At 40.8% G+C, this 6,195-nt stretch overlaps 1 long non-coding RNA gene across 1 annotated transcript; it reads right to left on the minus strand.

The window, feature by feature from the left end:
* Positions 1–3,370: 3,370 nt before the first annotated feature.
* LOC144771992 (uncharacterized) lies at positions 3,371–5,236 on the minus strand. The gene is made up of 4 exons (XR_013599581.1): positions 5,191–5,236; positions 4,991–5,084; positions 4,824–4,905; positions 3,371–3,580 (listed from the first exon to the last, which is right to left on the minus strand). It is a non-coding gene; the product is annotated as an uncharacterized LOC144771992 (long non-coding RNA).
* Positions 5,237–6,195: the final 959 nt, after the last annotated feature.

A 6,195-nucleotide genomic window follows, 5' to 3' on the forward strand; every position in this document is an offset into this window, starting at 1 on the left:
TGTTACCTAGTCTATTGTACTACTTTGTCAACCCACCTGTCATCGTCTCTGCGGCCATTTTTAAAACATTGAATTGCTTATTGATTGACATAACATGGGACAATGTCGGATTGGCCTACAAGATGCATTTACCACCAGGAGAGGCAGGGATTGTTGCTCCAGACTTCAAGGCCTATTGCTTGGTGGGACAATTACAATGGCTGTTGCACTGGTTAGCAGGTTTCCACTTAAACAAAATTGCCAATACTCCGCATATGTTGAGACTAGGGGTGCTACATATATTATTACTGCCAGGAGTCACGCGGCCCCTTCATCTCCCACTACTACTTGATAATGCAGTAACATATCGGAGATGTGCTCTCTGATGTATGAACTCACCCCTGTATTACGCCCCTAATTTACCACTGAGGGACCTGCCTGTACTGGTGGGCATCCTCATGTCGGTCGGGTTGTCATCCTGGAAAAGTGAAGGGTTATCAACAGTAGGGGATCTATTTGTTGTGGGAGCACTGATGACCCATTATAACTTCACACAGCTCCATGGACTCCCAAATTCCCTTTTCCTGGCGCATGCCAACATACTGCACTATGTTTGTAAGCAATAGACACTGACAGGGCCTGAGCCAGAAATGCATACACTTATCAAAGCAGTCTATGAAATGTGTACTAGTAGATATCTAGGCAAGTGGCTCTGTAGAGGGTTAAGTGCAGATCTGCTACATATGTTGATGACATGTCCCTCACTGACATCTTATTGGGGGGACATAAAGGATACACTTTCTGCACTCGTGGGGGTTTACCCAATGGGATCATGCCTCCTGGGCCTGTATGCTAGGCCTAAGAATCTTAAGATTGTGGCATCATTCGTGGACCTGGCGCTGCTTCTAGCCAAACTACAGATTACGAGATGTTGAAAATCCCTTAGTGCTCCTCATCTCATTCTGGTGAAAGAATGTTATATTCTATGGCACAGCCGAATGCTATATGCAGTGGCGTCACTAGGGTTGGTGTCACCCAGTGCGGGTAACTCATGGTGTCACCCCCTCACGACTTACCACATGAATCCATGATGGACCTCCTCGAGGAGATGTATTCATCTGAGGCTCTGAGGGCTGAACAGCCAATTCATATGTTATCTGTCCTTTCTGGCAGACATCGCAGCTGCAAAGTACATGATGGAGGCTTGGTGGATGCCTGAGGTAGGAACTGGATTGCCTCCTAGCCGCTAAACAACGGCATTGGGCGTGGATCTGCGCGGCCGCGTGCCCTGGACCCAACATGCCAGAGCACTGAGGAGGGCGACATCGGTGAATGTGTGGGAATCCTCGGGCAGTAGAAGAGTCTAAGGAGAGGCGCTACCTACATGGCCTGAGTGTGACCCCCCTTGACAGAAGAACCAAGATGTGGGAGGTGAAGGCTGGTGTGGCGTGTCAGCGGGCCGATGTGGAGTGTAGACCCGCACCTAATCCTGCAGAAAAAAGTTGCTGGCATGCTGGTGTGTTAGTGCTGGGAAGTGCGGAGCCCCTGAGGGGGTGGCTGAGATGCAATAGCGCTGTCCCACAGAGGTCACCCATGAAATATTAAGAAAACCAATCCCCATCGCGGTTCTTTAAGAATATAAAGGATCTCGGCCGTAAATCCATTGCGGGATCAGAAACGGCGCACACACTGCTCCCGCCTTTACCTCTGCATCTTTCCTCCGTCTGGTCGCGCTTTTTCACAGCCTGCTTTCCCTTTCCGCTCCAGATTGAAACAAACTAGCAAATATCCAACCCGCCCGTAGTAGCACGCGTGACGTATTCCTACCCCAAGTCTAGACTGCAATTCCCGTCAGGCAGAACATGGCCACCATCTTACAATACTGCTGACAGTATTTTCTCTCTAATGGAAATGAAAGATTATGGTTGAAACACATCATACACAGGTGTGCAAAAATCCTAGCCTGCCTACACTTAGGCTTCTTGAGCACATTGCATCAGTTTAAATTAAACTATAACCATAACAGAATATCAGCAATGCCCGTGTGATTTATAGTATTAATGTTTACTATTTCTATAAGTCCTCGACGTTTGGTAACTTAATCAATGTCATCATAACTATCATCATTATCAATATCCTCATCATTATTTGACACTGTTCACAAAAGCGTATCCATTTATGCAATTCATTCCTTTCTTATTCCGTTTTTACTTTGAGATCATTTTACTCCAAACACATATCTCTTCAAGCGCCCTCGTTTGTTGAGATGGAGTTTCACAGGGCCATATTGAGTATTTTATCCACCACAGGTTTTCTCTCCTTTTTTTGGGAACTTTAGTTTTCTTTACGGCTCTACGGGCCTGATCGCCTGGGGGGGGCGGGGTCAACTAGGCAACATAAAGGTGGAACGAAGGAGCCGGTGAGCCCCTTACCACAGGAGGGCGACAGGGCCAAGGGGTGATGCAAGCAAATAAGGTACGCTGAAGCTAAGCTCAAAACTATACTTCAATGTGGACTTACAAACATAAGTGCAGTTAAAATTGCAATCAAGAAACCTTTTACATCAAGTAGTATGGTGCAATGTTTGTTTTTGCTCAAAAACAGATCACTCCAGTCTTCCGCGAAGGCCTCTGAAAATATAATCCTATCTCCTTACACCTCTAACTGGAATGAGATGTAAAGTTATAGGTAATAGTGGAGGTACTAGGCGGGGTTAGTGCCAGGCACTTATCTGGTAATGTTAAATATCTTCCACTTTTCCGGTGTCTCGAATTCTGCTCTTACTCGCCCAGTGCCAAGATGCTCCTTAGGGAGTAAAAGCCGCCCTTTACAAATACAATATTCATTCATTCATTTATTAACCCAGGGTTCAAAATCATGCTTTTTTTAAATTGTAATAATTTCTTAGTCTCATAGTGTACCGATGTGAGGCTTTAAGCCTTGATATTTGCTTGTAAGAAAATCAATAATAGTCTTTAAACTTTAAAAGCTACTGGTTATGTTCCAAGGAAGGGTTCTTGCAGTCAATAAAAAGGGCGCCCTTGTATAGGCAGAAAATAAGCATCCATAAAGGCAAGTAACGTATTTCCCGATTCAACTTATTCAGCCGGCAACTGTCACCATTGCAATGTGATGATAAGGTAGGGGATGCCTTCAAGGGGTTTATTTGACTAAATATTTCACAAGTTTTGAAAAAATGAGTAACAGGCCTAAGTTAATATTGGCCTAAGCTCAGCAGTAGCCAATATTAGTAATAGTCAAATCACTTTGTACATTTACAGTGAAACAATCTTCAAACAGTTATTTGAAAAATTGAATTAAGAATTACAAATTACAAAGAAGCACAGAAACCGGTGTATATAGAAAAATATATTCACTTTATATATTTGAGAGGGTACTAAAGAGTATATAAACAATGTGTCAAGAAGGAAATAGTGTAGAATCAAAACACCTTCACTGTCAAATTTTGTAACACTTTTCTTCTTTGTTAAAATTAAATAGAAAAACTGATAGAAGAAAAAGCGTGGGTCGACGTTTCGGTCTCTATCTTTTCAATACTGAGACCATCTTCAGGACAGTACATATATACAAAAGTTGACCCCTGTAACAGTAAAATAAAACATAATTACTGCTCAATTCTAATTCATTACATAGTAAAACAACCGGAAATACTGTGCAAGCAAATTTTTAGATTCCAGAAAGAATCTATATGTTAAGAAAACTTTTAGCCATTTAATAAACCAACATTTATTTCTATTATTCACTCATTATTTCTCACATTCAGATTGATTACATTTGTTAACTTTATTCACTGTATACACATAATAAACTTATATCATTTAATCTCAGGAGGGAGATATTGTGCACATAAATCCCTTTATAGAAGAAGAAATAAATACCTAATATCAAGTGATAGCAACCGTATTCTAGTGTATCATACAGGTTGACTTCAATGATTTAATGTCGGATCTGAAACCATTAAGGAAGATTTTTAGTATATTGTTGCTAGTATATTTTGGTGTACTAATATCCTGTCACCCATCTTTGAGTTCGTCAAGGTCTTCAATAGAGATGTATACAGATCTATACCAGCGTCCTATCACAATCCAGTATATAAAGGATTCTCATTTTGCCTGCAGTTGGTTGAGCCCAAATGGGGTTCCACCGCGTTTCTATCTACGAACAACTTTGCATAAGTGCAGTAATCAGGAGCGAACTTTTATGTGCTCTATATTCAGACAATGGTATATGTCTCACTATTATGTCTTTAATAAGGGTATTTGTCATATACTATACATAGAGCACCTTGATTATATGATGACAAAAACCTTTTCTATATACGGACAACTTATTATAGGTACATTATCCAGGAGCGGACAGTTATGCGCTCTATATTCAAACATTGGTATACGTAAAGTAAAGTAAAGTCCACATTTGTAAAGCGCACAATCACCCGTAAGGGTCTCTAGGCGCTGGGGGGCCGTCGGGAAGATTAAGCTAGCTATTGCCCAGAGTCACATGGTGCTGGGCTGACCTGCCGCCGGAGCCGGGGATCGAACCGTGGTCCCCAGATTCCAGCGTCAGTCGCCCTGGCCGCGGCGCCACACCTCTTCTTCTTTACGTCTCACTATTATGTCTTTACTAAAGGTATATGTCATAGAATATGAGCACCTTGATTATATGATGAAAAAAACTTTTTCTATAAGGGCGCTTGCTCATTGTTTTATTTTATTCCAAAATACGGGAATCTAATCAGAACAAGGGTTGTCTTGGACCACAGTTTTAAGTCTGAAAAACACTTAAATCATGCAAATGATGATTTACGATATAACAATGACAATCACCTTTGTTGTTTCTCGAAAGCACGCTTTCCTTTCTTGTTTGAGTAATGCTTCAACTCTCAGCAAAGTAAAATAAACTGGGAATCTAAATAAACAAGAGAATAAAACTTAAAACTCTGCCAGACCTAATCGCCAAGCTATATTTTTATACATAACGAAAGAAAGACCACCTTGATAAGTTGACGAGAAAACGTTTATCTTTCTTGAGGCCTTGTTTTCTTATTGCCATATTCTGGAATCAGTCAAATCAATTTAACTGAGAACCTGATTAAACAAAAGTATGCAAAAGTGTAGCTTTAGACTCAATATTAAGTAGGTGAGTAGTGCCAATTTTAGTTTAACAGGCTATATTCTACGAGTATCAAAATACCTTGGGAAAAGGCACAGGACTTAAAGAACTCGACCGGCAGCGATTTGCACAGAGTTACAATGTTGTTGAGAAGCTGCCTTATAAGCATGTTTGGAGCGCGAAAGAGGACTTGGGGAATTTAATGGCGGCCATCTTAAGCTAGTAAAACGGTATGCGCAACTGCAAATTTGTGCCTATTACATACAATATTGGTAGTATTACGGTTTCTATAGTTGGCTACACACTATTGTTATGGGAAAGCAACTGATTCAGGTCAAATATTCAGTCGTGATCATATTTCTAAGTTTATTAATGGATGTATTTCATTCTTAGATGGTTTCAGATACGAGAATTTCATAAAAAATGTAGATGATTCCTGAAAAATGTATTCAAATAAATGTACGCAATATAATTGGATATTTCCACGGAATTGATACATTATAAAATAGCAAATTAATTTATAAATGAACAAAAAATGAACAATAACATTGCTCAACATCCTCGCATACAATTACAGAGACATTGAGGTTAGACTTTCAGATATATGCTCGCAATTTGGAGAATATTTTCGAAAGAATTCATACATTGCAAAGCAACAAATTAATGTACAAAACAATAAGCAAATGCAGGTATGAATTGTCATCACATACAAATATGATGACAATTAATACCTCCATTTGCTTTTTGTTTTGTTCATTAATTTGCTATATAAATATCTTTAGTGGCCCTACCTCCAGCAGGCCACTCCGCCCTGTGAGACAGCATGGACCCTGCAGTGGCGCCTCCTCCCGTAAATAAATGATGCGCCATGTTATGAGTGCAGCTAACCACAGCCCGCAGCCTGCACGCGCACAGCATTGTTTTGATTCGGAAAAGGCGCGCGCTCTGCGCAGTCAAATATCTTGTGGGCTTGGAAGGCACGTGACCCATATCTGGTCCTAACTGGCGCCTTAGCCGCCTTGTGGTATTAAATAAAAGAATGTAATCTTAAATCGTAATGCACGAAGGAGGTGGGTGTGAGGGGTA

The sequence above is a fragment of the Lissotriton helveticus genome, chromosome 8 (genome assembly GCF_964261635.1).
Source record: "Lissotriton helveticus chromosome 8, aLisHel1.1, whole genome shotgun sequence".
In the NCBI taxonomy this organism is placed as follows: domain Eukaryota; kingdom Metazoa; phylum Chordata; class Amphibia; order Caudata; family Salamandridae; genus Lissotriton; species Lissotriton helveticus.